Source organism: Leptinotarsa decemlineata, unplaced genomic scaffold (assembly GCF_025532065.1).
Source record: "Leptinotarsa decemlineata unplaced genomic scaffold, Ldec_3_MD MMD2_tig00003902_RagTag_RagTag, whole genome shotgun sequence".
In the NCBI taxonomy this organism is placed as follows: domain Eukaryota; kingdom Metazoa; phylum Arthropoda; class Insecta; order Coleoptera; family Chrysomelidae; genus Leptinotarsa; species Leptinotarsa decemlineata.
This window is the reverse complement of record NW_027412598.1, coordinates 1036593-1047520: the sequence shown is the minus strand read 5'-3', so window position 1 is coordinate 1047520 and position 10928 is coordinate 1036593. Positions and strand designations below refer to the sequence as shown.

The following is a 10928-nucleotide window of genomic DNA, read 5'->3' as shown; positions in this document are numbered from 1 at the left end:
TCAAAAAAAGTTTGATTGATCTTGGTCGAGAGTGGCCAACGGCAGCAGAAAAGTTTTGTTGGGATACCATGTAAACGATCAGTATTTCAGACAGCTATCTGAGATAACTTCGTCAATACCACTTTCAGTGATATTTTTTGCTGAAATGTGTTAATGTATCTTTAATGTTAACAATATGGAAGAGAGTAATGACTAACTGACTCGAATGTATTTCAAAATACCTGCAAAATATTGCAAAACGAATATGCAATAATATTTATTGAAATTTGAACCTATCATTTGCTGAATAGGTTCAGCAAAAACTAATACTCGATTGAATGTATATCATTGTCGGGGGGTAAATAGTGAAGAATATAAAAGGGTAAATTTTTTAGTTTGATCTTCGCTCCATCGATTTTGTTTTGTTTCATTTAGAGTTCAGATAGTTGAGTTTTCATTTCAAAAATACCTTTTAGCAGAAAACAAAAAACCGACGCTCAACGTGGGGCTCTTACCCACGACCCTGAGATTAAAAGTGTAACGCTCCACCGACTGAGCTAGCATAGCGACAGATATTTTTATCTTTCTTTCTCCTCATTACGGTGTCCACTAATTTAATGAATATGTGTTATGTCAATAAATATTTACTAATATCACTCTACAATAATATGGAATCCATTCACAGAAGGTTATCAATGAATTAATGTGAAGTTAGCCACAGTTTTCTGGCCACACTTTCTGACGTAGGGAATATTTTATGAGGGATAGAGGAGCAAACGTGAGCGGTGTTGTCAGACTTTCTACTTTCTCAGTTACTGATGATTGAAGTCCTTCCGGTGTGTAACATTATCCTACGGGAACATCATGTGTTTGTTCTATACAATGCTCAACATGAAGTCATACTCTAACTACAATTGATCCTGTAATCTACCCAGAATATTTCGAGTGTCAAAAATTCTTATATTTCACAAAAAGGAAGACATACAAAAGATTATATATATATATATATATATATATATATATATATATATATATATATATATATACCGGGTCAAAACAATTTGTTTGACCGCAATAGGCGGGGAAAAATAATTTATCGACGCGATCATCACTGAACTATCAGAAACATTTCGAGTGCCAAAAATTCTTGAAATTCACAAAAATAAAGACATACAGATGAAATTATATACAGGGTCTGAACAATTTGTTTGTTTTATTAATAAAAAAGTTCTTATGCATTTATTTGTTTGGCCGTAATAGGCGAGGAAAAAATAATGCCTAAAAAAACTTCGATCAAAGTATCCGAAATATTTCGAGTGCCAAAAATTAGTAGGCTTCGTAGGAAAGGAGACATATGGGAAATCATATATACAGTCAAATCATTTTATTTGGCCGTAATAAGCGAAGAAAAAAATTATGTCCGACAACATTTCATTGAGCTATCGATAGAAAAATTAAATATATCCTGTTACTATAATTGCCCGAAAACTGAAAGCGTTGCCACGAAACAAAAAAAAAACATTGAAAAGACCATAGGTTCGTTCCAACCAGCGTCAGAAACAGTTTCTGACAGTCAGGATTCTGCGCAGTAATGTGATTGCGTTCCAACGTGAGTTTCCAACCATTAGTAAACTATCAGTTTTCTGTTCCATCCAAGATTCAAACCTGTTCGAAATCTATCAGAATGGTTTGGGGATTATCTTCTAACCATCAATCTGACGCATGCGTATTCCGTATTACTGTTTCTGTTTTATGTTCATGCAACTTACAAACAACATAACCTGCAAAAATTGTTATAAAATAAATTATGTATTTGCTGGCGCAGGAAAAATTAGGAATTAGTAAATAGAATAGAGATATAAAATACTGCAACCTTCTTTTACTCTCCAGAAATACACTTGATTAGATTTATTTTTAAAGAATTGAAGGGGTTATATTTTTAGGAGTGACATTCGTTGTGGAATGTTTGAAATACAAACTGAATAGAGAAAAATATCTTCTGTATAATTCAGTGTTCATATAGAAGTATTTGTTTCGAAAAAAATTTTTTTCTTTCGTGTAATTCAATGTTTATATGAAAGTAGCTGTTTCAGGAGGACATTCTTTCAGTTTGTGTCTGAAAGTTACTTCTTTGCATGATTTACACATCAATGTATAGAGTTACTTATTTTCAAATTGATTACTTCCTTCCTTCCTTTGGAAGATTCCCTCATCCCCTTTTTTTGTATCAAGATGGAGTAGTAGAAAGCCAAAAACTTTCTTTCCCAAATTATTTTTAAAGGTTATGTTGAAATTCCATGCCAAACTTCAGTTGCTATCAGCTGTTCCAATCAGAAATTTCAAATTAATTAGAAACCAATATTTACCAGACATGCGCGTTGACAACGATTCACAAACAGTTGGAAATCTGTTTGTGACTCAAGGTTGGAACGAACTTCATGAGATATAACGAATAATTTCGTTATACAATCCTTTTGTATTCTTTCCTACAGGAAAGAAGATATATAGAAAGTCTATATATATATAGTTAGATCAATTTGTTTGGCCGTCATAAGCGAAGAGAAAAATAATGTCTGACAAAACTTCAAGCAAAGTACCCGAAATATTCCGAGTGCCAAAAATAAGTAGGCTTCGTAGGAAAGGAGACATATGGGAAATCATATATACCGGGTGAAATCAATTTGTTTGGCCGTAATAGGCGAAGAAAAAAATTATGTCCGACAACATTTCATTGAGCTATCGATAGAAAAATTAAATATATCCTCTTACTATAATTGCCCGAAAACTGAAAGCGTTGCCACGAAACAAAAAAACCATTGAAAAGACCATGAGATATAACGAATAATTCCGTTATACAATCCTTTTGGACCCCTGTCGGTATATCGATAGAAAAATGAAATATATTCTCATACTATAGTTACTCACTCAAAAACTGAAAGCGTTGCCACGAAACAAAACATTATGTTGAAAAGACCATAAGAAATAACGAATAATTCCGTTATCCAATCCTTTTGGACCCCCGTCGGTATATCGATAGAAAAATGAAATATATCCTCGTACTATAATTACTATTCCATCTTGATACAAAAAGATGTGGGAATCTTCCAAAGAAAGGAAGGAAGTAGATAATTTGAAAATAAGTAACTATACATGGATGTGTAGATCATGCAAAGAGGCAACTTTCAGACACAACTGGAAGAAAGCCCTCCTGAAATAGCTACTTTCATATAAACATTGAATTACACGAAAGAAAAAAATCTTTCGAAACAAATACTCTTATATGAACACTGAATCATACAGAAGATACTTTTCACTACTCAGTTTGTATTCCAAACATTCGTTATGGAATAAAATCAGATATCATTCACAGGAGTTCTACTTTAAATGAATGGTAAAAAAATAACCCCTTCAATTCAAGTTATTAATGATATATCACCATCGACTTCTGAAGACCGCGTAGGCCAGGTAAATGAAGAGAGTAATGACTAACAGATTCGAATGTATTTCAGAAAACTTAATAACATGGGAATATTGCAAAACAAATGTGCAATAATATTTATTGAAATTTGATAACTACTGGTATCATTTGCTCAATGCTCGACTGAATGTATCATTGTCGGATAAAGAATATAAAAGGGTGAAATTTTTAGTTCATTATTCACGGCCACAGATTCTTCATTGATTTTGTTTTTTTTTAGAATTGTGATAGTTAAATTATCGAGAGGAGTTTGAATACAGCAATCAAAATTTTATATTATTTATTCGGGGAAATGTTACATTTGCGGCACATAATATTAATGGGACTTTGAAATTATCTTGTATAAAAATTTCAACTATTACTTGAATTCCATATTAAAAGTAGAGTCTATTAATTTCGTTGATTTCGTCTTTTTCTCCAAAGATTTAATACAATTCTCGCCTTTTTCCTACAAATCATAACTTTGAGATCGAAATAAAAATCACCTCGACTTTTCAAAAATTCAGAGGCACTTCTATGATATTCTAGGAAAACACTATAATTTATTTCCTAATTAGTAAAGTGAATTCCCAGTATTATCTATTCAGGAATATAAGGAATTTCTTGATGAAACACAACTACTTTCTTTATATCACTCCCAGGATGTATCCAGGCTGGGATATGGCATATGCATATGGAGTAACTCTACATTGTATCTTAAATTCGTAGTACACAAACGGATTTTGCGAATAGTACCTGGAGTTAACAGCATTTTTACTAGTAGGAGTTTATTCAGGCAGTTAAGGGTTATGACTCTTATAAGTCTTGATATTTTTGAATTGTCTCTATATATTTTCAAGAATAAAGATAAGTTCTTACCGGAATCAAATGTCCATAATGTGAATACGAGGCAAAAATCATATTTTCATATTCCGTACTGCAAGTACAAAATTTCATCAGACTCGCCATCTGTGATGAGAAACATAAGGTTTAATAAATAAAGGAGGCAGTAGAGAGCTGAAAAGATTCTTAATTCAAAGATGATTTTATAATTTGGCCGAGTTTTTTCTTTTCTAATGTATGACGTTTCTAAATGTATTTTTACGATTGTTTTATACTTTTTAATCATTATGTATTTAACCTGTTTTTATAATCTCCTTATTTCTATAATGATTTATATGTATTGATTAATATACACATGTAGGGACATCTATTGTGCGAGAGCTTATTATTATAAGTGTGAAATTTGATGATTCCTGTACATGTATTGTATATGTCTAATGGAAAATTAAGATTATTATTCACTGTTATTATCCCTAGATATTTCTTGGAAAAAAGGTTTATGTCTTTTTGCTTCTCTTTATACAAAAATGTAGGACACTTGATATAGATGGAGAAGTAGAAATCCAAAAACCTTTCTTTTCCAAAAACTGACTTCTCTTGAAAATATACCTCTTGGATTTAATTCCTTGATATATTTTCCACAACCAATTCTCATACATATACGGAATTTTTCAGTCTGTGGAATTGAATTGACATCCATTGTTGCTACAGCATTCATTCATGAACACCGGTCTATTGTATTGTGAATGTAAATTTCTAAATACAATCCTGTTTAGTTTTTTTGTGTTTGATATTTCATTCATTACTTTTATTGCTTATTGTGGATATAACAGCATACGTTTCTCTCAAAACAAGCGGAAAAAGCGAAGAAATCCGATTTGTCATTTCAAGTTTAACTTCAAAGAAGCTTACATACACATTGTTTATTAACAATCTATTGATGGCAGTAGGTTTTCAATGCGCGTACATTGAACTCTGTTTTTCGAAAAGGATTCTATTGATGCCATTTTGAAACTACCTTTTTGCATGAAACAAAAAGCTAACGCCCAACGTGGGGCTCGAACCCACGACCCTGAGATTAAGAGTCTCATGCTCTACCGACTGAGCTAGCCGGGCTATTGATATGTTTATCTTTCATTTTTGTCATTACAGTGTCCATAAATGTAATGAATATGTTATGCTGATGAATATTCACTGATATCAATCTACATTGATATGGAATCCATTCGCATGTTGTTATTAGAAATACAAATACATATCACTACCGATTTATGAATACCTCAGGCCAGTAAATGGTATCGAAAAGAGTAAGTAATGAACATACTCGAATGTATTTCAAAATACCTAATGACTTTGATTTTGTTTTTCAGAGTTCTGATTAAATTTTCGAGAAAAGTTTGATTACTATTGAAATCATTTTGTCTGAGAATATCTACATGACTTGGATTTCATATTAGAAGTAGTGTTTATTCACTTTTATTTTCATATTGTTTTTTTTCTAACGAGTTAACAGAACTCTCGCTTTTTCTACCAATTATAACTTTAAGGTCGAAATAAAAATTACCTCGACTTCATTAAATTCAGAGGCACTTCTATGATGAATAAAGAATCTACAATTTGCCCAACTGAATAGTCCACATAGTATTCTCTTCTATCGGTGTGAAGTTAGCAGCCAAAGTCAGCAGCTCTTTTTCCGAAAATACCCGAATGGCTAGTAGCGTACCCAAATCGTGATAATGTTTTTTGGGTTCCTGATGTGCCTTTACGTGAAAGCATATAGCTATACTGCATATTCTGTATCAAGGCAAATCTCTTCGGCTCCGTCCAAGAGGGTTAAACACACCCCCGAAATGAAAAAAATTATTAAAGTATGAAGGAAACGAAAAGCCACTTTGAAACCGATACGAATGATTTTTATCATTATATTCTATAGTCGATATAGAGGCAAATCTCTTCAGCCCCGTCCAAGAGGGTTAAACACACCCCCGAAATGAAAAAATTCTTGAAGTATGAAGGAAACGAAAAGCCACTTTGAAATCAATAAGAATGATTTGTGTCATTATATTCTTCACTCGGTATAAATGAAAATCCCTTCGGCCCCGTCCAAGAGTGTTAAACACACCCCCGAAATGAAAAAAATTCTTGAAGTATGAACGAAACGAAAAGCCACTTTGAAATCAATACGAATGATTTGTATCATTATATTCTTTACTCGGTATAAATGAAAATCTCTTCGGTCTCGTCCAAGAGGGTTAAACATACCCCCGAAATGAAAAAAATTCTTGAAGTATGAAGGAAACGAAAAGCCACTTTGAAATCAATACGAATGATTTGTATCATTATATTCTTCACTCGGTATGAATGAAAATCTCTTCGGCCCCGTCCAAGAGGGTTAAACACACCCTCGTCCAAGAGGGTTAAACACACTCCCGAAATTAAAAAAAAATCTGGAAGTATGAAGGAAACGAAAAGCCACTTTGAAATCAATACGTATGATTAGTATCATCATATTCTTTACTCGTTATGAATGAAAATCTTCTCGGCCCCGTCCAAGAGGGTTAAACACACCCCCAAAATGAAAAAAATTCTCGAAGTATGAAGGAAACGAAAAGCCACTTTGAAATCAATACGAATCAAACGAATGATGTAATCCTCAGCTACTGTTGCAGACTTCCATCCTCAGTGCTTCTTAATATCCGTTATATTTGCTCCTGATTCTGCTGGCAAAGAAGCAGAAGACCCTTTGAAACAGTGTCCTGTATATTCCTTTGGTTCTGGGAGGTTCAGAAACTCAGCAATGGTAGAGGGCATTTTCCCTGGGGTGGCACTGCATTTATAATTTGAGTATTTCAGAAAAACGTTGATGATTGATAACAGAAGGGCGTAATGCAACGTATTAAAATATTCAATGTTATTTCCAACAATGCAAAAAGAACGACCTATTTTCGTTTTTGTATTTGGAATTTGAACAATCAATAATTTATCCATTAATTTAATGTCTTCTATTAATAAATGGCACAGCTCTTCACGCCGGCAAGCTCCATATATTCCGAAAATAGTAACAACTTTTATCATAAAATATTTTTCACCTCTGAACTTGTTCAAACGTAGGAGTTTTTAATTTTTTTGGCCTATAACTTTCATTTTATCGCTTTAAGAATGCTATTGCCATGAAATATTTGTTCGTATTAACACCATTTTTAACGAGCGCACTCCACTTTATCATTGAAAACTTGCTGCAGAAAGTTGACGAGTTCCATATTTTTGATTTCTCTCTCTAGATAGACTAAGAAGACGGTTTCGCTGAAATTTCCTTCGACGTTCTTAAGTCTATATCAGCTAAGAAAATTAGAATATGCGATGTCGTACTGCTGAGCCAATTTTTTTGGTAACAAGCTCTTTTTGCAACCTCTTCAATATCGCCAGGAACACACAATTCTTCACTATTGTTCTTCATTATGCAAGACATTTAACACAAGCAAGAACTTTAAATGTGACTTTAAATAACACGTGAGCTGTAAGCAATACTGTTGGTAACCAGGTGATTCGGCGTCACCTGACACGGCCACTTCACAGCAAATGCGATAACATGAAAATATTTAACTGACAAGAGATGTTGAACTGTGTTTTTATAGAAATATTAAATGTATCTATTTCATTATGAAAACAAGACAGTTGTTTATAAAACTTTATATGATATTTGTGTTAAAAGTAAGTTTCATTTTGTTCATGATTTTTTTCATGCCACAGTAAAAAGTATTTTTCTAAAAGAAGATCATAGGTTGCTTTGAAATTTTTATCTCTATTGGAAAAACTATTACTTTATGCCAACATCGCCATGTTCCACCAGAAAATCACACTTTTTTCAACAAAGAAATCAAATTTCTTGGCCTTTCAACGACATCATTTGTTTGCTTATATCATTGCGAAGATGAACTATTTTGAATCGAGAAAATATAATATCGTCTCAAAATCCACCACCTATTTGAAGGGAAAAATAAACTGTTTCAAATGGAGAGCAATATCAACTTGATCTAAACACATAGTGTTTGTTTGAATTTAATAGTGTATCCCTTAACTCAATTCGTTTATAACAAGAGTTTTGTGAATCTACATACAAAACTATATTATGATCGACTGAAAATAATAGGAATTTTGTATAGAATGAACAGGGTTCCTTTTGAAAAAGTATTTCATTCATTTCAGTTTGAAAAAACCTGTGGTGCTCTGGTCTTTCTATGAGAGGGGTGGGGGGAGGAGAGGGGAGCGGGGAATTCCGTTGTAAGCATCGCGTACGCGCCAGTATATGTTGGAAAGTGATGTTGGTGTGTTGCGATTTAGGAAGGGAGTGTTTTATGTGTCTGTTGGCAGTGCAATTTCTTTCCGATTATTTTGTATCTACCATAATGGAACAGATTTTATAAGACTGGGATCTTGCACAGTTGAAAGATATTTTCATGGGTAAGTATTACAATTGGATAAAACTCCGCTATATCAGTAAGTACCGCGTTGTATACGTAGTACCGAAGAGAAAGTGGTGAACTTTGACGGCAACTCTTAATTTTGCCTTCATTTTGCGAAAATTATACCAATGCTCCGTAATTTTTCACACATGCATTATTACATTTGCCGAGATCTGCAAGAGTGTATTAATTTAAACTGAGAAATCCTCCACGTTGATTCAAATTTGACAATCTCTTGTTTTGAACATACATTTCATCTTGTTTCAAATAAGAGCTTTTTCTCTGAATAAAATTTGATTTTCTTTTAGACCGAATTCATTCTTCATTGAAAGATAGAGGTACTCATAGTTTCGACAATAAATTATAATACAAAAAATACCAAAATAGGCATCAGTAGGTATAAAAAGCTTCGATATGTGACCGCCACTTTCTGATTTCAACTTGTAAATATTTGTTGAATTCCGAAAAGTCTTTGCTTTCTGTAATCACTTCAGAAATGTTTTAATGTTATTCATTGGGAACAAATTGAGTATGCCCTACTCAGCTTGAAATTATTTGATAGATTTCCTTTAGTTATATAAGAAATAGGTAGAAATATTACCAAACTCACTAGAGATGAAATATGAATTTCCAAAAACGTGAAAACAGTGAATGCTGTTAATTAAATAGCGAATCATATTCCTTTAAAGTTGTTTGTATGATCATGAGTTACATTTTATAATGAAACATTTTATATTTTTCATTGATCCTCTAATAATACTCACACGACACTTTGAATTCCTATAACGGTTCCAAAATTATTATTTTGAAAGGCAATTTTTCTGTATAGACTTCTGTCCACTTCAAAGGGATTTGAGGTACGCCTTTTGAATTGATTATTTATTTCTGATCAAATAATGTTCAAGCACCTTTTAACTTGCTAGGAATCGTATGTTAAATAATAAGACCTCGGACAAGTTTAAAATTTTGAGGGATGTCATTCGCATGCGAACAACAATTGGGTTCATTAACGGAATCACCCCACTTAAACGTGTTTTATTGAAAAACATTTTTTTTTATTAAGTAGCTGCTGTTTTCATATTTTTACCTTTCTATATATTTGAAATAGTGGCTAAGGATGATGTGCTGATTTCTTCTTTCGTTTCAGAATCCAAGTAATGTTCCGGCAATTGTGGATAAACAAAAGCAGAATGCAGAACTTGATCGACGATAGTGATTTTTTTGTTATTTACCAGAATGGCATCTAGTTTCAAAATCTTCATTTGTGTAAAATTACTAATAAATTAATTTATTATCTTGTCTGAGTTGTTTATAGACTTCGATTTCATTTCATTCGTTAATTTGCAATTTGTCAAGAATATCTCCCTTTTTTATATATGTTTTCTTATTGAATATTTATTTATGTTATTTGTATAACTGTATGATCTCTCAAAAGTGTGCGGTTGGAATATGATATTTAAGCAAATATTAGCAAATAAAATTTAGTTCTCTATTACGTTTTGTTTTTTATCACATGCTTTTTCAGGATAACATTTACGATTTGCAATTGCTTCAAATAAAGCAATCATAATATGTAATGTATTATTTAGTTTCTTTCCTTACCACTTATTACAGATGACATACTTTGGATTCAAGTAACTAAATACATCCAAATGAGAGGGACAGTTTATAAACAGAAGAATAGGTTCATCTTTGATGAAGTAAATGCACAATCTTGGTGTAATATTTTTTTTTACTTAAAATAAGCGTTTATTCAAATTCAACTTGAGAGAATATGTTTCTCAGTAAAAAAAAATTCTTCATGAATATAGGAGAGCAAGATTTCTTTAAATCGAGATAATGTTCTTCACTTTGAGATTTTTATTTTTACTGTGTGCACCAAATAAAACTCTACTCTTAACACTAATATCATAAATAGCTATTTCGCTTCTGTGCAATCTTGTCGACTACATATTCCGTAAAATTAGTGTGTTAGCGAAACATGTCATGGTATATTTTTCAAATAAATTTTGTGGAGATCAAATCGTGAGGTGGCAGTTTATGAAAATAATTATCTGGAATTAAGGAGTGTAAGAGCATTTATGTATAACATAAATTTGTTTTATTGGGATGTTACTTTATTCAAAAAAGATAGATTTATTAGTAACTAACTCTCAGGAATTGGGAAGTATTAGAGCATTTATGTA

The 10928-nt window shown here is 32.3% G+C and overlaps 1 non-coding gene across 1 annotated transcript; it reads right to left on the bottom strand.

The window, feature by feature from the left end:
- Window positions 1-5322: 5322 nt before the first annotated feature.
- TRNAK-CUU (transfer RNA lysine (anticodon CUU)) lies at window positions 5323-5395 on the bottom strand. Its single transcript has one exon. It is a non-coding gene; the product is annotated as a tRNA-Lys (tRNA).
- Window positions 5396-10928: the final 5533 nt, after the last annotated feature.